The sequence below is a fragment of the Varanus komodoensis genome, unplaced genomic scaffold (genome assembly GCF_004798865.1).
Source record: "Varanus komodoensis strain SLA01 unplaced genomic scaffold, ASM479886v1 scaffold4, whole genome shotgun sequence".
Classification (NCBI taxonomy): Eukaryota; Metazoa; Chordata; class Lepidosauria; order Squamata; family Varanidae; genus Varanus; species Varanus komodoensis.
In genome coordinates, this window is record NW_025335941.1 from 33,385,218 (window position 1) to 33,412,156 (window position 26,939).

A 26,939-nucleotide genomic window follows, 5' to 3' on the forward strand; every position below is an offset into this window, starting at 1 on the left:
AAGCCTGTATGAAACCTACATATATATCAAGTTTCGAACCAGTCTCGTCAAAACTAACACAGGTACAGCTACTTAAAAAGTGTGGAAATTAATTTATTATTTTTACTCCATTTATTTTATACAGGCACATCATCTCTCTCAAATGTTGGTGAAAAAATGATATACTTTATGGATGTATTTTAGGAGCACACCTGACCTCAGTAGAATGGAAGTTCTACATGATGGGTACAACACCTGAGAAAGTCTCCTCTGCATCATAGTCAAATGAGCCTCAGTAGGCCAGGATATCGTGAGACTGGGGCCACTTATGCAGGAATAGGTGCTTTCTCAGATAACTTGATCATGAGTTATTCAGGGCCTTATACTCCTGTAATAACAGCTTGAACATGTCTCAGTAGCTAATGAGCAGCCAGTGGAGAGTCATATGTGTGCAGGGAAGAAGCTGCTGTCTCTCTCATTAGTGCTGATTGATTTATTAAATCACATATGTTTCATTATTCCCAGTTATTTTAATTTCCCATTGATTTGGGTGACAAATCCAGGTGCTTTATTGTTGCACCTGTAACTTCTGTGCTTGGGATGACTGGTTTCAGACATTCTCTAGGCTGAAACCTGCCAGCTTTCAGACAGATAGAAAAAACAAAACCCATGTTATTAGGCAGTTTATAAAAGTGTATAAATGTGTGTATGTTGGAGGGAACACTTACAGGCATGACGGCAGACCACCAGATGGGTAGATCTAAGCACCAGATGTCAGGAGAGTTAGGCATGGCAAGCAGCCAAGCATGGCCATAGATAGTGAAAAACGGGAATTTCATTTGTTACATTTATATGCCACCTTTCCTGCAATGGTGTTAAGTTAGTGTTTATTAGATTCAACCAGATGCACTTTGAATTTATATGCCACCTTTTCCACAAAGAAGATGGAGTTCATCAAGATGGAGAGTATACAAGGTAAACAAAAACAACAAAGAATTTAATATCAATAAACATTTCAATGAATTATGTCAGATGTAATACCAACATTTCAGTAATCCTGGTAACAGTCCATTCAGCAGTTTTTAGATACCGCAGACATGTCTGCACAGTTTCTAAAATATAACTATACAAAACCACCATCAATGGTCAGTCCAGTTGCCAGAAACCCCACACAGCTTGCCTCACTTTTAAATCTCTCTCCTCCCCATCTATCACATGTAATACAGGCACAGCAGGTACTCTTCCTCTTGTTAGGGGCATTCTCATATCATTGTAATGATTATATGAGCAAGACTACCAACAACTGTGTACTTGGTTCCATGTCCTTAGCACCCACCTGAGGGTTTGTGTCTTGTCTTGCTGTTGTTCTGTATTCAAGAAGTTCCAGTAAAGAGCAGATTTATACTGGATCTATATGTTCTTGATTTAATGTGAGGATTTCTAATACAGTCTATTCTTCTAAGCATGCAATACAACTTGAACCAAACCCAACCAATATTCTTGTTACACCTCAAAAGACCAATGGATGCGTTAAGAATAAGCTTTCATGGACAGCACATTCAACCATTTATTTTATGGCCACTGAGATAGTTCTCTTCCCATTGCAGCTCCTTCCCATACCAGCTTTCTCTGAAGGCTCCTGCAGGAGAGCAGGGAAGATGAGGCAAGTGGGAAGAACTGCAGTCCCTCCTCCCAAAAGCAGACCTGACCCAAAAGCTTTTATAGGTTTGCATGTCCTGCTCTGCCTTATAGGCAGTAGGAAGGCCTCCTTGGCCAGTATGGCTTGCCTTTCTGAACTTTCCTCCTTTGAACTGAATGGTGCTCAACACAGAGAAAAATTAAGACTGCTGGCAGTTCCTCAGGCTACCACTAATTTAGTATCCAGTTGTAGACTTGATATCTGTCAAAAACAAACGTTTGCTGTGCATTGGGTGTATGTGCATGACGTATGTGTAGGTGTCAGTGCAGTGCTATGGTGATTTGACATAAGCCAGAAGCAAAGGTCCTTCCTTTTGTGGGAGCCCTGGCTAAGGTCATTTACTTTTCTTAAGCTGGAGTGAGTTTGCCTTTGAAGACATCTGCTGCTGAGCTCATTAGATCAGAAGGGAACTTGTACAACAGCAGGACAAAGCACAGGACATTCCACCCTGCGCTCAGCTTCAAAGGCGGACTGGCGGATCCTGGAAGGCTAGGTCAAGAGGCAACCTGCAGAGGTCTGCGGCATTTTCACTTCCCAGATCTCTCTCAGCTCTGTTCTCACCTCTGGGCAATCACTCTGGAAACATTCTTTTATGGGTCGTAGTATTTTGTGTGTGTCAATATTGTTAAGAGCTCTTGTCTCTTCATGACAAATGTGCAGGGGTGGCAGCTTCATTATTAGTAGCCAAGAGGAGACAGGCGGATGGCAGTTAGTGCATGTATACGTCTTTTATTGCCATCAGCCCCAAGAAGATAATACCTCAGCATGACAAGATCAGAGTGAGTGCCATCCTTTCTTATTTAAATTTAATTTACACAAAATAATGCTTTTCCTGCTCCATTTCTCCTCATCCTCTTTCTTCTTCTCCCCTGGTCATTTTTCTTTATAAATTCAAAGTTACTCTCCCCACCAATGTCACCCCTCTTACGCTAGCATATTTCACCCTTACACAGTATAATCCCCCTCTTTTCCAGGCCCATTTAACTGTTATTGGAACAATTTGTTTCATTTTAAAATGTAAGACTCTCCAAGGAGAATAGCATAACTATTTACCATGTGCAACAGTTTCAGTTTTCATAGGGTAAGACAATTGTTTAATCCAATGTAATAATAATAATTTGCTTTTAGCTTTCCTTCTTTAATCACTCTTACCTTTTCTTTCCATTCTACTTTCCTTTGGCAGCATTTTTCATGAACACGGTATTTATAAATCTGTTTCACATTCCTCACTTGATCTGCTAACCATAAATAGCATATGCCTTTTTCTGGCAAATAGGTTCAACACCATCATCCTTAACACTGACTGGAGCCGAGGCATTGCTTACACACACATGTTGAGCTTACACACCCATGAACTTTTGTTCATTTCCCTGAGCCATTTTTCCTGTTAAACAATAATTTATTACAATGCCAGTAAATGTACACTTAAAGGGGAGGAGATTTCCTGTTCACAAACTATGCCATATATTGCATCACAGCACATGAAAGTGATTTAGAAATTACTAATTGTCAACGTTTGCTTAGCTGATTCAGAAAACGAATTAGTCCAGCCTGTAATGCTGTGCCATATTCCAAACCGAGTGTAATTTCATTCAAAAGTTATTATCTGGTTCACAAGATCGTCTGTAACAGCCTACCTCTTTGGTGGTAAGACTATTTCTGTCTGGACCCTGGTTGATGTAGCTTGAATAGATAGAGTATTAGAGCTCACATCAGGCTATGTTGCAGGGGTGTGATACTCTTTTGTCACCACAGAAGCTGGCAAGTCATTGCCTCTGGAGTCCCACCTAAAACATGTGAAATTGGGAGGTCACAAAAGATGTTTCCCAAAAGATTCGCTTGGTAGGGTGCAAGCGACTGGCTTTTGTCTCGGTTTCCTTGAAAAAGGGATAAAGCAGGATCTAAATGTAATACCCGTACCAATGACAATGCCAGAACTGCTTTTGGTAGGTGATTGCAGTGTGTGCATATACATAGTAAATACTGCTGCAATGTACCCATGCATTTTCTTTGTTTGTGTATGTGCTTGTGCTTTGTTGCTTCAAGCCACATTCCATGTTGCACAAATCAAGAAGTCCTGAGAACTGATTATTTGACAGGATGATTGCTGTCACAGGCTGTGGCTTCCTTTATGGAACTGATCCATCTCATGTTTAGCCTTCCTCTTCTGCTTCTGCCTTTGACTTCCCCTAGCATTATTGGCTTCTCCATTGAGTGCTGCCTTCTCATGATCTGCTTGACGTACAACTGCCTTGGTTTGTCATTTTGCCTTTAGGAAAATCTCTAGCTTGATTTGATCTAGGACCCACTTGTTCTTCTTTCTGTTGGTGCAGGGTATTTCCAAAGCTCTCCTTCTGCACCCTGTTTCATGGATTTTCTTCCTGTCAGCTTTCTTCACAGTCCAGCTTTCACACTCATGCTTAGTGATCAGGAATACAGTAGTATGAATCATATTGACCTTGGACATCAGTGAAACATCCATGCATTTGATTATCTTTTTTAGTTCCTTCATTACTGCCTTTACAAGTCTCAATCTTCTTTTAATTTCTTGGTTGCAATCTCCATTTGAGTTGATGATTGAGCCAAGGTATGCAAAATCTTTCACAATTTCAATTTCTTCTTTGTTTACAATAAAGTGGTGTAATTTTCTCTAGTCATGATTTTTGTTTTCTTAATATTCAGCTGTAATCCTGCTTTTGTACTTTCTTCATTTGCTTTCATCAGAAGTAGTTTTACCTCATTGCTGCTTTCTGCCAGCAACATGGTATTATCTGCATAATTCAAATTATTGGTGGATCTTCTAGTTTTCACTTCTTCCTCTGATCATAATCCAGCCTTCCTTATGAGGTGCACAATGCATTTTCCTTGTTACACAGCACCTGGTTAAGGCTTTCAATAGTTTATGGAATAGTTCCCAATGCACCCTTGGCTTATGTTCTTTCTATGGATATCACACAAATGATACTATGTGAGGGCTAAGGAGGGCCATTGCTTCAAAGCATCTGATGCCTAGCTAGTGATGCAAATGGGCTACTTGGCCAGATAGATGCTGAATTTGATCTAGAAGCATCTCGTAGTATGCCTTGCCTGGTTACCAGTTAAGCAGTCAAGTGATTGCTTTTTTAAATGTCTTGACTGCTTTTTTCCCTCTGATATATTCCATGTAGATGAAAGAAAGGAAATAGGTTTTCAAAAACTGGGCTTTCACTGAAGAGACAAGGCATCCCAATCAATAAAACACCCCTTTACTTTGCAGCTTGACATTGCCTCCCGAAGGGCTGTCAGGTTTAGGGATGACAATACAGCAAAGCTTCATTGGTTAATCTGATGTGTAGTGTAGAACATTTATATGTTGGTAGATGAGATCCTGTTAGAAGAAAGCAATGAATACATACTAGATATGTTTATATCTGATGGACATTACTTCTAGGCTATGTGTTTGACTAAATGCAGACACCTGCCTTCTTTCTCATCAGCATAGGAATTATTGGTCATTAGCTCCATTATAGCTTTGCATTTCTTAATGCCCTTGCTTGGAATCTTCAGGAGAATTAGACAGTTTGTTAGGCTTTACGAAAAGGCCAAATAAAACAATGTTTTGCTTTGAGAGTACAAGTGCAAGGGCCACCCAGTTGTCTTGAGAGACGGGAAAGGTTAATTATTGAACCCTTGATTTGTGTTAATTTTATGACCAGAAGGTCCAACAGAGAGTCATGAAAAGAGCGTCTATGGTTTATCTAGTCAGGGGTCAGACTAGATGGCCTGGGAGGACCCGTCTGACTCGCTCTGTTTCTATGTTTATGTATATGACCAATCCAATTTAGCATGAAAATTCTCTGAGTTTGTCTTACCTCAGTTTGATTTGATTTTGATACTTGTACTCTCTTAAGAGCTGGTTAATTAGAGTGCTTATAGAATGGAATTTTATTGATATTGGGTGTTATTTTGTGAAGCTTTAAGATACTTGTTTGAGTAAAATATTATTTGAACTTTGAAAAAGTGTGGAAAGGCTGCTATGTAAGTGTTTGCAGATAGGGGGAAATAAAGGAATGAAGGACTGTAAGGCCACATTGAGTTTGGAATTTTACCTCTATTTCCTTTGAAGCAGAGAAATCCAGGCTGCTTTACCAGCATGCCTATTCAAAGCATTTATTGCACACTTATGAATTGTTGTTTGTCTGTACTTTACATGATGTCATCCTCTAGGAGCTCTTCTGTTTTTTGCAACCATTTCAATATATTTTGGAAAAGTGTACTATTATCTAAGAGTGCTGTAATGAAACAGAATGCAACCCTTGTGTATTTTTGCAATTCTGCTCTCCTGCACCACAACTTAATGTTGTGTAATGGAACATATAGAAAGGCAGAGAAAGAAGAAGCCTGGGGAAAATGTTTGAAGGAGCTGACCTTAGTCTCACAAAGAATTTGGACACAGAATCCACGGTAAAGTAGTGACTTAAAGCCTCATGTGGAGAAGCCCAGAGATTTCTGAAACTAGAGCTGCTGGTGTAAGTACTTGGAAAAAATGTTACTTAAATTTCAACAAAGGGCAATTGATGGCTTCTAACATTCTGGTGATATATTTCAGCTGGAGCTAAGATGGTATTAGAAAGCTTAGATAATGTGTAGATATACGTCCTATTTGTGCCCCATACAATGGGAGTGCTGGTGAGTAAGGTCTCCCTCCCTCCCTCTGTGTTTGTGTGTGTGTGCGCACATGCATGTGTGTCGCAGGAATGCAGGCTGAGCCAGAGCAGGATCCAAAAAGGCAGCAGAGAACTGTTTCAGCTCCCTGAAGGAAATCCTGTGGCACCAGGGGTTTCTCTAGAAATCTAATGGGGAACAGGAATCTGTTGGAGTGTTAATGCTGTTGGAGTGTCACTTAATGCTGACATTCAGGTGCAGCCCCATCTGCACTTGCCATTGTGGCCAGTAATCAGGAATGATGGGCATTATAGTCAAAAGTATCTTGAGGATATGAAGGTGTACAAGGATGATTTAAATCTAAGGTCCTTGTAACCAGTGGATAACACATTAATATCTGGAAGTGGCATTTGTAAAATAGTCTTATGGCCAGTTCACCTATAAGCTCTACAGAAATGTAATGCAAAATGCATGTGCGTCTATCTGTATATTTGTCCACTGTCAGCTCCAGAAAAGGGGTTGAAGGATCATCACAAGTATCAGGGTATGAGCACATAGTGCTGTGCCCAGCCAAGCATACATTTGTCACAGTTTTGGGATAGCAGATGTGCACAAACGGTCTTGAAGAATATTATTTGAACAGCCCTACATTATAGGAAATCTACATAAAGTGAGAGTAAAGTGCATTTTATAGCTGGTCCTGATAGGAAGGGTAAGGATAAATTGAACAGACAGTCCTGGTGGATTTTAGATGTAATTTCATGGATATTGCATTAGCTAGCAAATGTCAGCAGAAGATGTGTATTATTTCATCTGTGTATTTTGCCGCAAGGAGCCATCAACTACAGTGATCACTAATGAATCTGCTGTACAATTTTCCAGGGTTCATCAGTTTTCTATATCAATAGACAAACCTCCTAAGCAAACCTTCATCAGCATGAGGAAACAGATGACTGCAAAAAAGCGATAATTCATTCTGGCAATGGGGAGGGTGGGGGGAACTGCCCTCTCTTCTTCTGTGTTGATTGTTGTATATCCAAGCTATACTCAGAGCACATTGTTTTGAACTTGAAGTTGTACTTCCTGGATTCTTTGCAGTAGTGTTCTGTGCAGTGCTGGTATAAGTCATTGTCCTTCTTTTCATAATTAATTTTTAATCCATATTTCAGTTGGGAGTAGAACATCTCCAGAGCTAAAAAGAAACACACATGTGTCCATATTATGTCACACAATTGGCGAGCTATGCCATAGAAATCCATCTTCCAAAGCTTCTCCTAATATTAGAAGAATATTAGAAATTATACCTGCCTAAAAATGGTGCAGTTTAGAATGCTTCTTTTCAGGCCAGAGTTCCAACTAATCTATCTTACTCCTCCTTCCCCTAAGTTTTTTGTCCTGCCTCCAACAGAATTCTAGGGGTCATTAGAATGTTTAGGTCTCATTGGACTGTTTTGGGAAGTTCTCTACATCTGTTTTTTCCCCTGTGTGTGTGTATTTGCAAGTTTTGGGTATTCCCCAAGCCAGCAGAGTTGGTACCTGCCTATCTCTGCTGGAACACTTCTCTTCTTTTGGGGAAATGTAGCTCCCAGGTATGAATGATGCCATGGAAGATCCACATCAGAAGATTTGTGGGAGCTTTGGCACACAGGCGAGAGGGTAGGGGGTCCATTCCACCAGAAAGTATGGAAATCTGCTTCAGAGAAAGAAGCCGTACAACCTCAGATAGCTGATGGAAGTTATTACCTTAAGAGGAAAATCAGGAGGGATCCTGTAAGAAGTCCACAACTCCAAACAGAACAGATCAAGAACTGTTCATAAACAAAGTTTATATTTTGCTACAGCTGAGCCCTAGGCAGGGCTCAGAAGGCTTGTGTAATAAAAGTCAGTATTGCCAGTCTAGCCTTTGCTGAAAGCAGTGCTTGTGTTTCAGCTTCTTATACCTGATATATTGTTTTCTTAGCTTTAGCTTACGTTTAGTTCTCTGTGTTAACCTTTGGACTGCTGCCTGATGCTGCCTTCTGGACTTTGGGCCTGCTTGGCTGATATTCTGTGCATTTAATCTTGGCTTCTCCTCTGACTTCTTTCTGTAAAATCCATGCTTGATGCATGCTTGTAATTAATTGTTTTGCATAGTGCAGAACTAGTAATTGTAGGAGCAGAACAGTGCTGTTTTGGCAATATAAACAATGGTGTGCCTCATGTGAACATTAGAAATAGAGGCACTCAGAGTCATAGAATCATGTAATAGGTGTGGGGAAGAAAAGCAAGTGAGTAAGAGAACTACAAAGGCTAAGCAGAATGCTTAGAAAATTTTGGAGAAGTGAGTGTGCATAGGGGAAAAAAGCTTTAGAAGATTCCCCATATTAGGTATCACTTACTCAAATAAGAGGGCAAGAAAGATATATGAAAAGTTTCCATTAGATTATACTATGTAGCTACACCTTTTCATACATTAGGATCAAATGTATATGTTTGTGATTGATTAAAGTGCACTCATGCTATAGGATGTTAACAGGTGTATAAATTCTTTGTTCAAGTCTTTGAGGAATCTGCTCTTTTTCTTAGCAGACTACTCACTCTGCAGAATGCTAATAAATCTTGCTGCATACTACTAACAGTTAATTGCTTTATTGACCTCCAAGTCAATGGACCAGAGAATTACTTGCAAAATCTCTCACCTAGTTTTGAAGTAGGAGTGAGACTTTTACCATTTTGCTGACAAAGGTTGGAAGGAGCCTTTGGGCCCAACCCCCTGCTCAGTGCAGGACTCCAGTGTTAATGATCCTTCTCAGATGGCTGTCCAGCTGCATCTTGCATGTTTCTAGTATGGAAGAGCCAACAACCTCCCTAGGTAATTTGTTTCACTGTCATATTGCTCTAATTGTCAGGAAATTCTTCCTGATGTTCAGCCAGAGTCTGGCTTCCTGTAACTTGAACCCATTATTCCATGTCCTCTGCATTGGGCTGATCAAGAAGATCCTGGCCTTCCTCTGTATGACAGTCTTTCAAATACTTGAAGAATGCTATCATATCTCTACTCAGTCTTTTCTCAAGAGGCTAAACAAGTCCAGTTCTTTCTCCTCAAAAGGCTTAGATTCCATTTACTGGATCATCCTTGTTGCCCTTCTCTGAACTCTTTCCAGCTTGTTTCGTAAACTGTGGTGTCTCAGATTGGATGCAATAATCCAGATGAGAACTAACCAGTGTTGAATAATGAGAACTGGTCATGTGATCTGGAAATGATCTTTCTATAAATGTAGCCCAAAATAGCACTTGGCCTTTTTGCAACCACTTCACATTGCTGACTCATATGCAGTTTGTGATCTATAACAATTCCAAGATCCTTATCACTTGCAGTATTGCTGAACCCAAAATCCCCCATCTTGTAACTATGCATTTGTTTTCTTTTTCTTCGGTGCAGAACTTGGCATTTGTCCCAATTAAATTTTATTCTGTTGTTTTCAGCCCACTCCAATCTATCAAGTCCTCTTTGAATTTTTTTCTATCTTTCAGGGAATTAGCTATCCCACCCAGTTTTGTATCATCTTCAGATTTGATAAGCATTCCCTGCACTTCCTCATTCAAGTCATTAATGAAAATGTTGAAGAGCATTGGGCCCAGGACTGAACCTTGCAGTATCCCCAGTTTGAGAAGGTGCCATTCATTAGCATTCTGAGTCCAATTCTGTAGCTGTGGATCTACCTAATAGTTTTTTAATCTAGCCCACTTTTAGCTAGTTTCCTGATCAGAATGGCATTGAGCACTTTGTCAAAAGCTTCATCGAAGACAAGATATATTATGTGCACTGTATTCCTACAGTCCACCAGAGACTCAATCAAAAATGATATCAGATTTGTCTGGCAGGATTTGTTCATGACAAATTTAATGTTGGCTTCTAGTAATCACTGCATTGTTTTAAAGGTGTTTGTATACTGTCTGCTTTATAGCCTGCTCCAGAATTTCTTTGGAGATTGAAGTTGGACTGGCTGGTCTGTAATTCCCAGGTTCTTCCTTTTTGGGCTTCTAGAAGCAAAGGACAACATCTACCTTTCTCCAGCCACTTGGCACTTTACCTGTCTACCAAATTTCTCAAAGATAATAGATAGTGGTTCTGCAAGCCCTCCTGTCAGTTCCTTTATTACTATAGGATGGAGTTTAGTGTGCCCTGGAAATTTAACCCCATTCAAACTGACTAGGTGATCCTTGACCATTTGCCTATCAATCTCAAGCTGCCTTCCAGTTTCTTCAGCTTGTACTTCCCCTTCATCAGGGAATGAGAAACTGGATGTGGTTAGGAAAGACATTTGCTCAGTGCTGCTCCCTTGATGAGCTCCTACTTCCCAGGTTCCAGAGTTGAATTCTGATTTATATGCTGTAGTTTCAGTACTTAAGAATAGTCTTTTTCCCAACTTCATTTCTGTCCACTTCATGGAATGAGGGGTATCAGATATCGAAATAACCAGTTGTTCCTCAGCTGTTCATCCATAATTCCAATTTCTCCCTTAGAATGCAATTTGTAGAGGGAAGAAGGTACACAAATAAGTTGAGGATTTGGGGATGATAGTTTGGTCATTCATGTGAGCTGCACTGCATGTAGTCCACAGGTTGTCCACCAGTACTATCTGGTTTTCTTTCCCAAGTTGTTGATATTTTGGGTTCAATGACCATCACTCCCAGCCAGCCTGGCGAATGGCCAGGAGTGCTGGGAGTTGTGGTCCAAAATATATGGAGGGCACCAGCTTGGGTAAGGTTGCATTCGAACTAGAATAATCACAGCTTCTCACTCAACTAACAGCTCATTCATGCTCAGTGCAGTGTATGGTGTTTCCATTATAGTTGATTGCCATCAATTCTGAACCTTGACGCAAGTTGACTGTTGTGGTTAGCAATATTATGCTTGCTTTTTATCATGTTATGTCCTCATTATTTTTTATTATATGCTCTGTATGACACACTTTTATTTTCTGCTATGGCCCTTGGCTGATGCAGTTCTTAAATCAGTCTGGAAATCTTGCAATATGTGAAGCAGTCCAGAGAGAATTATTTACTGAGGTGCCATAAAGCTTGCATTTGTTCTTTCTTGACTTTGCTGTGCTGCAAGCCAAATCTTGTGATGCTAAGATTTGTAAGTATGAAGATAGATATTTTGGTGCTAACTAGATCTTTCTCAATTGTCCCTCCCACTCCCTTTTCTTGTCTGGAAGGAACATAAGGAGCATAAGAACTGCTGCATTAGCTCTTTGAAAATCCAGTTTTTGCCATGGTAACTTTTCAGAGGGCTAATTTTTTTCTTCTCATCTGGTCTTAGATTTGCTTGTCAGGCTTGCACAAAGCAGTTCCAGTATTCCAGGGGACCAACCCATTGACTTGAGCAAGCCAGAACTATATAATCCAAATAATATAACTTCTTTCCAAGTTATGAACTCCTGCATAATAGTTTTTGACTTCTTCTTGGAGAATAGATTTGAATTATTTTTATGTTGATAGGTTTTCCACAAGTTCTGACTGATACCATTTGGTCAAATTGTGCATTATAGCCTCTTCCTACCTGTACTACAACTTGCTGTAGTGCTAGAGATATGCCATTTCTTCTACATTTTTTATTTCTGGAGTAAAACACTTTGTGTTTATATGATTGAAAATGTCCCATTTCAGTCCACTTTAGTTGCTCACACCAAGTACTGTGTGTTTAGCCACTCAATTTCCAACTTTCCAGTTTCCAGTTTGCCTTGATTCATACTTCTCACATTCTGTGTTCCAATGGTATGTGTTGTGTAGCATCGGACGTTCCTTTTGTCTCTGTGCATAGCGGCTACCAGACTTCCTTTCAGGTTTGATCTAGTTGTGACAGCATTATTCCTACCTATCCTTTGCTGTACTCCAGAAGCTTGTTGCATGTTGATGGGGGTCTTCATCTTCTGGTACCATGTCTTGTTTCATTTTGCATTGTTTCACCACAGGGCTTTCAAGATTCAGAAGTGGTTTACCATTGCCTTCTTCTGTGAGGTATTAACCAGAGCTAGCATAAGCTAACTGCTGTTGTCTGTGAAAGATCGTCTGCCAGTGCTGCTTTCAACTACCACTGCAGTCTAGTAGAGCCCTTCAAAAGTTTCTCTACCCCCTCCTCATTAGAGATAACTGTTCTTTTCTGCTGATGTGACTGATACTCCTGAAGAGGATGGATGCATTTTAGTTTGGTGTTTCTGTTTTGACCATTCCACCTTGGGTTTCCCTGCTAGAGAACCAGCCTAGTTGGTTAGATTCTGGCTGCCTGGCAGCTTCTCAGACACACTCCCACCTCTTAACCACCTTAAGGTGTTAAGAGGTGGTAGTTGCCATAAGATGGTAGTTGCCGTATGTACTGAGTCAGAAGTGGAGAGATGAATCTCTGGAAGTAGCTGGGAAGGACCAGCCACAGAGGGTTCAAGGGCATGTCTTTAAAAAGGGGGGTTGGGTGCTGCCTACCTGAGCATCAGCCCAACTCCACTGGCGTAACTTGTATATTTCTAAAATATCTATGTGATGGGTTGGGAGTTCTCTGTACTGGTACTATAAACTTCAGTATTGGCACTTATGAAATACTTCAGCATAGATCGTATCATAGTGTTCTCTTGGACAGCCCCACTTTCAATTAGGCATCTATAAAGGAATCTTTTAGTAGACTGCGCCTCCAATCTTAGAATGCAATTGCTAAAGCAAAATGCCAAGTCGTGTTAGGAAAGATTTTGCATATGAAATTAGCCATCAGAGTCAGACATTGCATGGTATTTAATAAATCTTTTGTAAAGTGTATTCACTGGCAAAGCCTTATTAATGCAAAGCTAAGACAAACACTCCACTTAAATTTGGCATAGCTCAGAAAATTGCAGGGTTAAGCTGATTCAGAGTGCAATCCTATGAATGTTTAGACTGATTTTTTTTAACAACTCTCAGCTTTCCCCAGCCAGCATGGGAATTGCAGGACTTTTTAATGTCTAAACATGCACTGGATTGCATCTGAAGATTAGCAATCATATTTGCAACTTCATGTATCTCTTTGGAAAAAAAGAAGACAATCCACTGTTAATTTGCTTGTTGTAGCATTCCCTTTTAAAAGTATCTCATGGTACAGGGTAGAATTAAAGGGCATGGTATTAATATTAATATTTTAATCAGCTATTAATGTACAGCATGTTCTTCCCTAGCTCTTCAGAGGACCACGTGGTAACCAGGGACAGGACCTTATCAAGTTGATTTAAGCTGCTCTACCCCATTTGCCAACTGTTAACTCCTGCCACACTTAACATTGTACCAGTTTAGCATTCCAACATCATCAGGCAATACAAATAATTACTGTGCTCCCTGGTGTTTTATAAAAATCTGATTAAAATGCCATGTCTATTTATGCAAAGTGTCTCTATGAAATAGCTTTTAATTTCCCCTCTACTTTATAAGAATAGCAGCAAACAAAACAAAGGCAACCATGTTTTTCACTTATTGTGAGTCCTGATTATAATTAGGGCAGGGTGTGTGTACTTATGAAGAGAATAACATTGACTGAATCAGGTCTCCAGAGTTTCTAAATAATATGCCACAAAGTCAGGGCACTTGCAGACAAGACTTGTATTGTGGAATCACAAAATAAAATCATGCAATTAGATTTTGTGATCGGTCTCAACACAGCTGTCCTCTGATGTGTTTCTTCACCACGTCTAACTTTTTTTTCTTACTACAAAGGTTCTTCTAAGGAGGGAAGACTTTTGATTGATGGCATGAACTGTTTGGAAGCATCCCCAGAAAGAAATTTGGGAACTGTTAATTCTCTTCCTGTTTCTGATCTGAGCATCAATTGACTGCAAATAAAGAGCACTAAAGTCAATTTCGTCTCTGAATCCCAACCTACAGAAGATTCTCAGCAGGATTCAGCATTCCAAGGGAAATTCAGCTGAAAGTTGGCAATCAGTTCTGATAAACTGAAGGTGCTGTTGGTGGATGGTGAGTTTCTCTTGGGAAATAGTGCCACATATTATGGCAAGAAACCCTATGTGGTTATCATGGCCCACTTTTTTTTAACCACAGTGCATCTGACAGATGATCAGGCTCTTCATAGTAACTCTTCTCCCTACTGCCACCTTCTTCCCTCTCAGTGCTCCAGGCAGTGTCCCAGGAGAGTAATGCATCCTCCTCATCTCTGCCACTTGCCAGAAAGAAGCTCAGGTGAGCACCTGGCTGGGGATCTCTTTCTCACAATGGGAGCTAGAAAGGGGCATGAGCAGAAATCACCTGAGGCAGACAGCACCCACCCAGAGTTGGACACGCAGGTGGTTATCCCTTTTTTATGCTCATGTGAGAGAAGGACTTCCCTCAGGTAAGTGCAGGAGATGTGGCAGGGAATTGAGCTGAGTGGCACTACTCTTCTCCCACTGCCAACCAGCAGATTTTCCACTCTTGCCCTCAAGGAGATCTTGAGGGCTGGAGGTGTGCACAGGAGGGATGCCTCCAACCATTGCACAAAATGGCAGGTGCCAGTGATGATCTTTGGCTAGCCACTCTTGGCAGGAGTAGTAACAGACCACTCTTGTGAAGCAGCTTTCTTAGAAACATAGAAACAGAGCGAGTCAGAAGAGCCATCTAGTCTGACCCCTGGCTCCAGCTGGCTCCACTCATGACATGCCTACCTTGTGCATCTTCAGCCTATCCTTGAACACACTCACTGATGGGGCTTCAACCACCTCTGTGTGACACAGAAAACAGGTCTCTACCCACCTCTGTGTGACACCTCACATACCAATATGTCACCAACAGATCCCCTTGGAGTCTCTTCTTTTCCAGACTGAAAATACCCAGCTCCCTCAGTCTCGCCTCGTATGGCTTCCCCTGCAATCTGACTACCATTCTTGTGGCCCTATGCTGTACCAATTCCAACCTGGCTATATCCTTCCTGTAATGTGAGCTGAACACAATACTCCAGTTGTGGGTATATCAGAGTAGAACAGAGTGACAGTAATCCCTCTCTTGATCTAGTCTTGGTTCCATAACAAGTTATGTTTTCTGGGTTTACACATAACAACAAGCCACCATGGTACCAAGAAACTATAGAACAGATGGTGCTTTCTGTTCATGGTTTCTAGAAACCCAGTGTACCATGCTAAAATACCATGTCGTGGTTCAGATGAAATGGTATAAATCCCACCATGCCTTGGCATGTTGTGCCAACCCCCAGAGAACCCTTTGGGCTATTGGGGTGGTATATAAATGCAGTCAGTCAATCAATCAATCAATCAATCAACCCACCCAGTTTATTTCTGGTGAGCAGGGCTGCACTCTCTTGAGGATCAGGTTTGCAATACTAAACTATTAGGCAGACCCTGGATATTTGGTATGACCAGGACATGTAGTACCTGAATGGTAATTGGAATAGCTATGTCGCCTGCAGCTCCTAACTTCCTAGAGAGAAAGGAGAGAGAGAGAGATTCAGGCTGTGCTAGCATTCCATTGGGCATACTGCAGATAAGTACAAAATATGGCATTTTGATTTCTAACTGGGCATGGAATATAGAATGGATCTCATCCTTTTGAAAATACTGGTTTCTTGCCCCTTACTGGCCAAAGTCAAGTCACTGCTTTGACCATTAAGGCTGTAAACTGCTTGTGATCAGGATTTCTTAGGGCAAAGTTGGCTACCTGTGGCCCTCTGGATAGCCTTCAGCTTTTACCATGCCAGGAAAGTCAATGGTGCAGAATAGTCTGTAGTGAGTTACTTCCAAATCATCTTGAAGGCTACACTTTACCCATCTCTGCCTTAGGGACTGCTTCCTTCCACATGGATATGTGTGACTTTTCTTAAAGCTTCTCTGTGAACTTTACCCAGCTTCTGGATTGAACTGGTGGCTAAGACAAAGCTGCCTCTATTTTGGCATGCCATTTCTGCTCTCCCCAGCAAGCAGCACCAAGTACTGTCTGTTTTCTTCTTGCTTCTTGTTCATAGAGGAGTTTTCAGATGTGTTAGTCTTCCACTGATTTCTGTGTCTCTGTTTCTTTTTCCTTCTGCTGTCCTGCTTAATTGCATTTCATTGCCAATTATTATTTAAAACTATTCTTATGCCAATTACCCACAGAGTTGTATCTGCCTAGGGACCTTTAAATATAGAGATACATAAAATAACTAAAAGCAAAATAAACAAATAAACAGTGCAGCAGAATAACTACCAGGTCATAAAGGGTGAAAATGGCCACCCATACAAATCTTCCTTTCATGATTGCAGCTTTTGCAGCTACATTTGTTCAAACTTTAAGAAAAGGAAGAAAAAGGAGAGAAAAAACACCTCTCTGTGGGACTGATTGCAAGTAATTTGCTGGCTCAGACCTCGTTTTTCATATCCTTGGCATTATATGGGTAAAAAAGGCATAGCGTTTTTTGATCACTGAATGTGGTTTTCACTTACTGTCACCGCATTTTATTTATGCATGCTTTTCTGTTTCAAGATCACGCTAAGCAAAACCAAAATGTGGTTCTGCATGTTAACCCCAGGAGGTGCTTGTGCACAGTGCTCATCTAAGTAAGAAATCTCCCCTGTTAATCCCTAAAGCTGCCAGTTTACACACGTCATAAAATCTTTTTTTTCTTTTAAAAGTACAAATGAATGTACTAGTGTCCATGCGGTTTCCTAGAAATACAGAAACGTGGACAGCCTGCCCAAAGAATGGGTAACAACAAGTAAGAATTGCACTTGAGCCAGAATTTGATTTGCCATTATGTACCATTCATATTGTGAAGATGGGAATAAGCCACCTCATTGTGTGCATAAAAGACTCCCTGTCTGCCTTCACCCTTTCGCTGGCAGAATTCCATGGCAGTGATTGTGAGGTTTTTGGATTGTTGCCGGCTTACTCAATAAAATGCTGCAAAAGCTGTCACTGATGGCAGGTCAACCTCACTTGAAAAATATGCAAAGTTATATGCCAAGGTGTAGGAGGTAATTGTGACCCTTTTGTCCAGGGTGAAAAACTAAACCAAAAAAATTAAAAGAGGGAGAAAGTAACAGCACGGAATACAGCAAATCATGTATCTTTCATAACTGGGAATCTGTATTAATAAATGAACTAAAAGGCTTTGTCAGTATGAATACAGACTTGCCTCCTCACAAACCACACTGTATGATTTCAAAGATGCTATCATAGATGCTAGGAGTATCTTCTAAGGATTTCATTTACACTAAGCAGGCTTAAAATGCTGGATACCTAGACAGATTCCCCTTAAGTCGGGAAGATCATAAGCCAGCACAGATGTGTTTTTTCCATGCCAAATCCAGAAACATGAGAATCGCTCTGTGGGTTCTAAGCAAAAGACCATATAGTCCAACAATCTGTCTCCAACAGTCATCTACCAGATGTCCCTAGAAGTTCACAAGCAGGGCAGGATGACAAAAGCTACCTCCTTTTGGATAGGTCCCAGCTTCTGATAAAGAAAGGTAAATTGCCTTTCAACACAGCAATCCTATTTAGCATTTCAGAATGTTTACATCTTTCCTTCTAAGCATTGCTTAGGATTAAAGCAAAAGTCTCCTGCTCTCTTACTGATTCTTTGGTGAACAGTTCTAAGCCAAAGGTATTTATTCTTAGTCTAGAAGAAGTGTTTTTTGTCATGATCAAAAGTTGAGTGTGTGTGTGTTTTTTAATGCGTTACATCTTTTTAAACTGCTTTGTGAAATGTTATATGATTCACAAGCTATAGTACAACCATATAAACTCTGTACTGGAAATGTTTTTTCACAGGGTGACTGCCTGCTTGCCACCCTTCTGTGCACTTCACGCATTGCTTTTGCCTTCATGGCACACTTTGCAGCCATATTTAAAGACCTGGAACTCTGAAGCTGGAAAAAAAGCCTGCCCTTGATGATGCCTCTTTATGTGGAAGATTGCCTTGAGAAGAAATACAGGGAAAACTCGAAAGCTTTGCTGCTTGGGCTGTGACCTTTTATTCACAGCAAGCTTGTTCTGGTTCTGGTGTGATCCTTTGTAGCTTTGGTTCCCATCTTAGTCCTCTGGCTCTTCTCTGCCAGCTGCCTATGGCTTAGTCTTCACATTCAGAGCAGAAGTGAGTAAGAGAACCACAGAGCTTTCCCTTTTCATTACAGCAGGAGGGATTCATCTGGAGACAGGTTTTCTTGCTTCAAGTGAGGGGTTGAATGACTAAGTGCAAGGCTGCATTCACCTCGTTAATCTGAAGGAAGCCGAATTCATGTCTTAGAGGCTGGAGCAGACAGTAGGATTCTTTTTTCCCCAGAGGATTCCTGTCCATGTGATACAGACTACTTCTAGCTGTCTTCAGACATGCTGGGTCTCTGACATGCATATTGCATGCTGTGGATTTAATTGGCATCTTCCTTTCACCTTGGTGCAAAAATCCGCCTTCGTTTCAGAAGGCACAGCCTGAAAAAATGCCAGAATCAGTACTAAGAGAGACTTTGGAACTACCCCAGAGACAAATGCACCATAGAATATGCTTGCTTCTCCCGTGATTAAATTCAAAAGAGTGTTCCCTGTGTTCAAGGAAAACATGCAGATGCCTGCTGTTTGGCATGCTACCACCCAGTGCCAAACCCACACAAGCACACTTGGATTGGTCAATTAAAACCTCTGGCAGGAAATAATGATCCAGTTCCCACTGCTCAGACCAGTCCGCAGATTCAAGCGCTAGCCGAGCACTCACTATTGGCCTGGGCTGGACTTTCCTCCCTTTGCACATTCAAGACAAGAGATGATTCCTTTGTAAAAGCCCTCAACAAACCCAACAATCACCACAGACTGAATCATGGAGCATGCACGGAGTGGTTCACTGAACCCAATCTAGCAGCTTCTTCCTGGGACACTCCTTTCAAGTACGTCTGAGTAAGTCTCATCCCCATTCCTCTGGGAGGGTCCTTTTGAAAGCGAGCATGCCTTTTCTCTGTATGTCAGTTCTCTAGATGACTAGCCCTCCTCTCCCAGTGCGGAGCCGTAGGGTCAGGTGTCAGACCAGCTTCAGCTGGCTCTGAGACCTCCTCCCCCATGCTCCTGCCCCATGCCTCAGAGCTCGCCTCAGATAAGCTCCTCTGTCTCTCCCATATCACATCTGAAGCCCCACAAGCCCAGGCCCCCTCTGCCTCCTCTTCTTCATTACCTGACACAGAGTCCAGATCAGCCTGACCTGGGAGTGCGCACCACGAACAACTGCCGCTCTCATTCCCAACAACTGTGGTACAGGGGGTAAGACTTCTGGGCTGAGCTCAGCAAATCTGGGTTCTGGTCCCCACCTAGCCATGATTCTCTTTGGCCAGTCACTGACTCTCAGCCTAATTTATTTATTTATTTAAAGTATTTACATGCCATCCTGTCGCGAAAGCCTCAGGACGGCTCACGTAGATAAAATAAAATAAAATAAAATAAAATAAAATAAAATAAAATATATAAATGAAATTATTGACCCACACTGGCTGCAATAAAAACTTATGTCATGATATTGAAACTTATTAAAATATTGCTGAAATAAAAAGGTCTTAACCTGGCACTGAAAAACATATAACGACGGCTCCAGGCAGACCTCTCTGGGGAGCGCATTCCAAGGGCAGGGCACGACCACAGAGAAAGCCCTCCTCCGGGTACTTTGCCTCCTAATATCTTTCACGGAAGGTTCCCGGAGGAGGGCCTCTGCTGCCTATCTCAGAGGGTGGGAGGGCAAATATGGAAGAAGGTGTTCCTTTAGGTATCCACGACCCAAGCCATTAAGGGCTTTATAGGTAATAACCAGCACTTTGAATTGAGTCCGGACTTCGATGGGAAGCCAGTGAAGCTGGTAGAGGACTGGGGTTATATGAGAATAATGCCCAGTCCCCGTCAGCAACCTGGCTGCTCTATTTTGCACCATCTGAAGTATCTGGACTGTCCTCAAGGGCAGCCCCACGTAGAGCGCGTTACAGAAATCCAACCGGGAAGTAACCAATGCATGTGTCGCTGTCGCTAGGCAATCTTCCTCCAGGTATGGATGCAGCTGATGGATTAGCCGAAGCTGAAGGAAAGTGCTCCTCGTCACAGCAGTCACTTGAGCTTCCAAGAACAGCTCCGGGTCGAGGAGCACTCCCAAGCTGTGGACCCTGTCCTTTAGAGGGAATGCAACCCCATCCAGGGCAGGGCCCAAGTCACCTACCCAGGAGCTTAATCCACCCACCAGCAGGACTTCCGTCTTGTCTGGATTGAGTTTCAGTTTATTGGCCCTCATTCTGGTGCCTTAGCAGATTGCAACTTATGTATGAGTTGCTTGTTCTAAGATGAAAGCTGGAATTGTTCCTGCAGGAAGCATAGACCACTTGGAAGTAGCTACCAAACTGTACTTGAGCTGCAGGCACAAACTCTGAATTTTATTGGAAACCTCATGGAGAAACCTGTTTTAAACTAGCTGCTGCCAGACCAACAAGATGTAGCATTATTTCTGGGGCAGTCTGGGGAAATCAAGCCTGGAGCTGGCAAGGTTGTGGGTATGGAAATTTCTGGTGCATTTTGCAGTCTCATCCTTGAAATTAATTTCCAGCTTTTCGAATGTAAAAGATGGGAGGAAGTTTTACCCCTCTTTGCATAGAGTCTCAGCACTAACTCACCTGCCCCCCCCCACAATACTGTGTTTCATTTAGATTAGGAAAATGGCATGAGATGAGAGGAGTTAGCATCCCTTCTCCTGTTCTTCTGCTCCAGTCGGAACTGGAGCCCACACACAACTTTTCAACCCAAATAAAAAACATGGGATCCAAGCATGGCTGTCCCACACCAGGCATGTTTTGACCCTTAGTTATTTTGAATACAATTTCTGAAAATATAAATATGTACGACAAATTCAGGAGGTTCTTCTGTATTGAACATCGGGGCCCTTGTGTCTTCCCTTTAGTGTCCAAACCAGAAAGAGTTCTCCCTTATACCTTGGCAGAAAAGACATGTCTCTAAGCAGAGGGCATGCATGAGTGACAAAGATGGGACTCTTTTGCCAACTCTCCTTTTACTACTACGGGGCATGATCATCCATGCCCTGAGCTTACATAACTTACCTTGACAGAGTCCCTTTAAGCTGATACAGAAATACTGCCTTGTTTTCCGCTTTTCTGTCCAGCTATGAAAATGTCGTAAGATCCCTAGCTGCTTTTATCCTTTACTGCCTACTTTTTATAGTGTCATTTTAGATTACACTTTTCCCTCACTTTCATGAGTGAGCCAAATATTATGTTCACCATTTCAAAGTCATCAGTTATCTGAGTTTAGGTGTAAGGGAGCAGAATAAAGGTCTTCATGGTTTTATATTTCTTTCTGTCCCCACTCCCTGTCTAATACTGCTTATTGCCAGAGGGGGCAATGCAATGGTCCCTGGACAGTGAGTAGATTTACACGGAACAAGTAAGACTGGGTGGTTACCCTGATCTGTCTGGCAGATGATCATGTAATCTGGTCATTATGGTGCTTTGCTTCCTCCCAGGATGTGCAGTCATCGGCAGCCACCGTGAGCAAAGATCCCAACCTAAGAAGAATTGCTTCCTTATGCTGCAAAGTTCCCAGGGTGTTTTTCCCTCCAGCAGTAAAATTCTCCATATTTCTTTTATGCCCTGTAGCTTATTTTTTAGGTAATTTCCCATACAAAGCAGAATTTCCTGCTGGATCCCCCACATCCTCTTCCTGTGCCAGTAATCATTTCACCTTGCAATGTCCCTCACTGCATCAAAGCATTTTCACACACATCCCCTCTGATTCCTCCCTGCCTGGTAGCTTTAAAGTGGATCTCTTGAGGCATGACTTTTTGCAACACACTACACACAACAATGAGCATTTCTCTCTTTCTGTGTGCCAACAAAAATGATAGTTGGCATTTCTTGTGTCTCCGTGTCTACATGGTTTTTCCTTGCATTCTGCATTCCTGTGGTGGTACACCTTTCACCAAGTACTCACCGCCTATTACTCCTCCAGCATTCCTATCTGTTCGAGGAGATAGATACTACTTCTCTCCTCTTTGGTAGCATCCCCTAATTTGTACTGCTTTTTCAGCAGCAACATTTTCCCCACCATCAATTACCCTTAATCCTTAAAACCACCTTTCTCCCTTCCTTCTTTCCTCCCATGCCTTTTCTCAGCATGAAGGCAGATATCCTTCTTTCTCCCTCTCCAGGGAAGTTTGTCTCTTCACTGCACCCACCCGGTAGTCCCCAGCATACGTCTAATGCCCAAATTAATGGCCTTAAGTCTCCGTAGTGCTCATGGAAATGCACTTTGATCTCTATCCAGGAGAAATATTCTCAATGCCATATCTTTCCAGGTAAGGAGCAACATCTCATTTATAAGAAAGCATTTAGTTATTTTTGCAAAATATCAAAGAACATTGGATGGTTAGAAAGTTCTTCTACTTTCTAAAATACATTAATTCATATTAAACATCGATATGAAATCATATTTTTGATGTGCTCTAACCCAAAACATTGCTTCATGATTCTTAGCAACTAGAAAATAATGGGTTAAAGTCAGAATGATAATGGAACCAGTTGGAAAGAGATGGGAAAAGTGGAAAACCTGAAGAGGGAAAGCAAGCAAAGACACTTGTGACAGACTGATACAGGCAGCAGAGATTGGATGAATGGAGGGGGTCTTGACTGTTCCTGCTCTTCCATGGGACTCTGTGGTGTTGCTTTACTGCAAACTTTAAACTAGATTACCAGGTTTGGACATCATAACAAACTCTCACAGTAACAAGAAATGCAGCAACAGACCATTGTTTCTTATTGTGGATTTTGTAGACAAAATAAACCATGGAGAAAGACCATGACTGGATTCAGACAACACTTCAAGCAAATAATGATCAAGAAAAACATGGCTGTTTTTAGTATCATCTGGACCCAGTTGGTATCTATTTCAGATTCTCATATCCAAGGTCAGAGATGGTTGGGAGTGGAAAAAATAGCTGTTCTAGGTGCACATTCTCAAGGCCTGCTGGCTGGACTTCGGAGGAGGAGAAGCAGGAGGGAGAAGAGGAGTGGGGACACCTTGGAATGAGGGCAAATTCCAGATTTTGAAAGAAGCAGAGATGTTTATCTGAAGGCCAGACTCCCCAGGTGCTTCTGGGAGTAACCAAGATGAACAGTTAGTAGAAGGAGACCTGGAACAGGCTGGTTTTTCAGAGACTGACAAGGTGGGCATGGTTCTTGACCCCATGATGCATTATCAGCGGAGGGTGCATTTCAATATCTTTGTTGTTGTGGCTATGGTGACTCTCCACTATACCTTGTGCCTTGCATTTTATCTAGATGGCTCTTCAGTCATCTAGATTTAGGGCTGGTCAGGGGAAACGAAAGACAACTGTGTGTCCCCAGCCTCATTCCCTCCCTGTTCACTAGCACATTCCCATTTCCCCTACCTAGAACCCAGTTGTGATCCCTTGATGGAATGGTAGTCATGGTAGTCATGACTACCATGAATGGTAGTCATGAGTGGAAGGCACAGGGTATTGGTAGTCATGAGTGGAAGGCACAGGGTATTGGACTTTGGAGTCCAAGTCCAGGGGTCAGTGAAACTTGGTGTTCAGATAAAAAAAATCCTTTGGTCTCAGTGATCTTGGATGGCCACAGGATTGTACCTTTGGTTGTTTTGAGATCGCTTTTTGCAGTGGAAGCAAAATATGATTATAAAAAGTCTTATTAATAATTCAGTGGATAAGATGATATAAAAAGCTTAGAACATTATCTCAAAGCAACAATAAAGACAAAGAAAAAATTAAGACCCAAATAGATCATAGGACATCCCAGAAAGTATCATAAAATTACAGCAGGGACTTATGTTCTCAACATATGTGAGGGAACCTAGATTTGCATTTCAGATCCTTTTAAAAAATTGAATTAATTTTAAAGCCAAACAGTTAGAGAATGGTTAAAAGAGACAATGTATATAGACCTGCAGCAATATCCAAAGAGAAGAGGCAAAACTCATTCAAATTGTGCATAATGCTTGGATCTAAGCTATAATGTGTTTAGAGAAATATAATGTATATTGCATTTCCTGTAGCTGTGCCTTTCCAGCGCATTACTCTGCTTCCTTCATGAAACTGCGATTCCATCCAATTACTGCATATTACACTTTCAATTGCAACTAAATATTTTGCTATTCTTCAGAGGACATTTCCAACACACTATCTTCAGAAATATCAGTTCTAGTTATGCAGCAGGGGAGCGATTTTAGCTCAATTTACTAAATGCTGCTGGAGCAGATTAAGTAGGCTCTAATGGAGTTTTCCAGTATTTTTATTCTCACACTGTTTTAATTATTTATTTTGTCAAGGATTTAAGAGTTGAATGTTTATTACCAAAGTGTTCTTTGGAAGTTATTGGGACCTTTATGGATCCTAAGTGAGTAAGCTCAAAAGCCAAACCACCTAGATCAAATAGTGGATAACAATCCTGCCAGAGTTATGTACTTTTAAATGCTGTTTTCATTTAAGTTGGGGGTGGGGTGAAGCTCACTGGCAGAACATACTGCTCTGGTTGCAGGAAGTCCCAAGCAGAATCTTCTCCAGCTCCAGTTAAAATGATAAAGTCAAAGAGCTCTGCTTACGTGGGGTCCCAGTTCAGTCCATTAGGATTTTCCCAGGGGTCATTTGCCTTTTTTCTTCCTCCACCCCTTGACCCTGACTGCTGGTTATTTGGTGGATTACCAGCTTTGGAAGTTCCTTTCGCATTCTAGAAGTTTAAGTGCCTCTTCTAAATCATAGATGCTGGCAATATAAGCTTTAAGCTAACATACACTGGTATTTTTCTGATCCCCTTTGTCTTTAGCCCTACCTACTATTGGAATATGGCTCTGAGAGCATCTCCAAAAATTGAATCCAGTCCTCAGATTCACTGTGCTTGGAATAGACAATGCCAGACTGGTTAGATCTGGTAAAAAGCAGTTTCTTGCTTGATGTGAGTAAGCCCCACAGAACACTGTGCAACATGTCCAAGTGTTATAAAACAAAGGCTAATGAAGAATTTTGGTGTACTGTTACACTTGAAAGGCACACTCATTCTCTGGTTGGTATTACATAAGCTTATACACCGTGGTTTCCCCCAGTAAAGTCATGAAGACAACTAGCTATTTGACTTGCCGAGGCCATGGCTTTGGATAGTGTATAGAACGATTTTCCATGATAACCTTGGAGTCAGTTCTTTGTTATGATAAAGTAAAAGTGATTGGCATGGGATGGAATAATGTTATTAGAACTTCCCATGTGATCTTGCGGGTTCAAACATTACTGAATGGATGTAGAGCAGAGCTTTGGTGAAGGGACAACTTCATTGCTTCTGGGACAAAGAAAATCTTTGAAGTCCGTTGAAGTCTTTGTCTTTTCATTTTTAGAAAGTCAATAACATGCAAATCCTTATTGGATTGCATCTTTAAAAGAAACACACAGAAACGGATGGATGGATGGACACACACACTCACATGCACACACATGATTAGGATACATCGAAGGCCGCATGTTGCTACTGAAATGTGACCAGAGAAGAGCCATATATGAAGTACTTCCTCAGGTGTTTCCAACATGTGTAATGAAACAGTGGTAATGGGCCACTGCTTTTTTGGCCTCTTTCCTCCAGAAGTTATTCAGAGCCAACTTAAGACTTTCTTACTCATCTAAGCTTTTTAGATTCTTTGATTTCTGCTAATGCATTTCTCTGACTTTCAATGCTCATTTGCTGCCAAGTTGCTCTGCTGTTTGTATTAGTCTTCACTGATATTGTATTATTTGTAACATTTTGTAACTGATTTGGGAAGTTGTATACCTGAAAAGTGACGTTTCAAACTAATAAAAACAAAGGACATAGCCAGTTGGATTTTCTTTGTAACTTTCCTTCCTTCTTTCTTTCGGAGAAGCTATGTCATATTCCAGTTTTGGAAAGTTAGAGTGAAGAGTGAATGCATTGTGTTTCTTTAAAATACAGAGCTGTGTGGACAGGAAACATACAGGGATATGGAGAATAAGGAATTATGTGCAGAACTGGGACACCAGGGGTTACAAAGCTCAGAGAGGAAACTCAGCGGACTCTCACTGTTGTGTGAGGCTGTGCACTGGAAACCAGTTCAGATTTTTTTTTTTTTTTTTTGCCAAATTGGTCAACGTTAATAGTAGAAACATCTACCAAAGTTGAGGCATGTGGAATGTTTGTCAAAAGAACTCAGGTTGAATTTTACAGAAACTTAATTGTGGTTTGCCTGCTACATTATGCACATATAGGAATAATTTATCTATCTGCATGTTGGGATAATCATAAATCCTATTCTGGCATGCATTTCATCCATCATTATCCATAAGGAAGGAGAAATACACCAATAATATTCTGTTGCAATGCAGAACAAAGATGGATTTTCCAGAAAAGCCCCAAAAAAGATCTGTTCACAGACCTTTATTTCTAAAACCATATGGGGTTTTGCATTTAGAATCAAATAGATATGTCTAAGTGTGTTCTTCCACAAAGAAATGGGTTTACAATATAACCTGGGGTGTATCCCTATGCATGTTTAGACATTGAAGAATCGTGCAACTATCAGCACTCCCTAGCCAACATAGCTGGCTGGGGAATACTGGAAGTTGCAGGACTTT

The 26,939-nt window shown here is 41.3% G+C and overlaps 1 long non-coding RNA gene across 1 annotated transcript; it reads left to right on the forward strand.

Moving 5' to 3' along the window:
• Window positions 1-2,052: 2,052 nt before the first annotated feature.
• LOC123029572 lies at window positions 2,053-23,187 on the forward strand. Its single transcript, XR_006415945.1, has 3 exons — window positions 2,053-2,457; window positions 14,039-14,296; window positions 23,104-23,187. It is a non-coding gene; the product is annotated as an uncharacterized LOC123029572 (long non-coding RNA).
• Window positions 23,188-26,939: the final 3,752 nt, after the last annotated feature.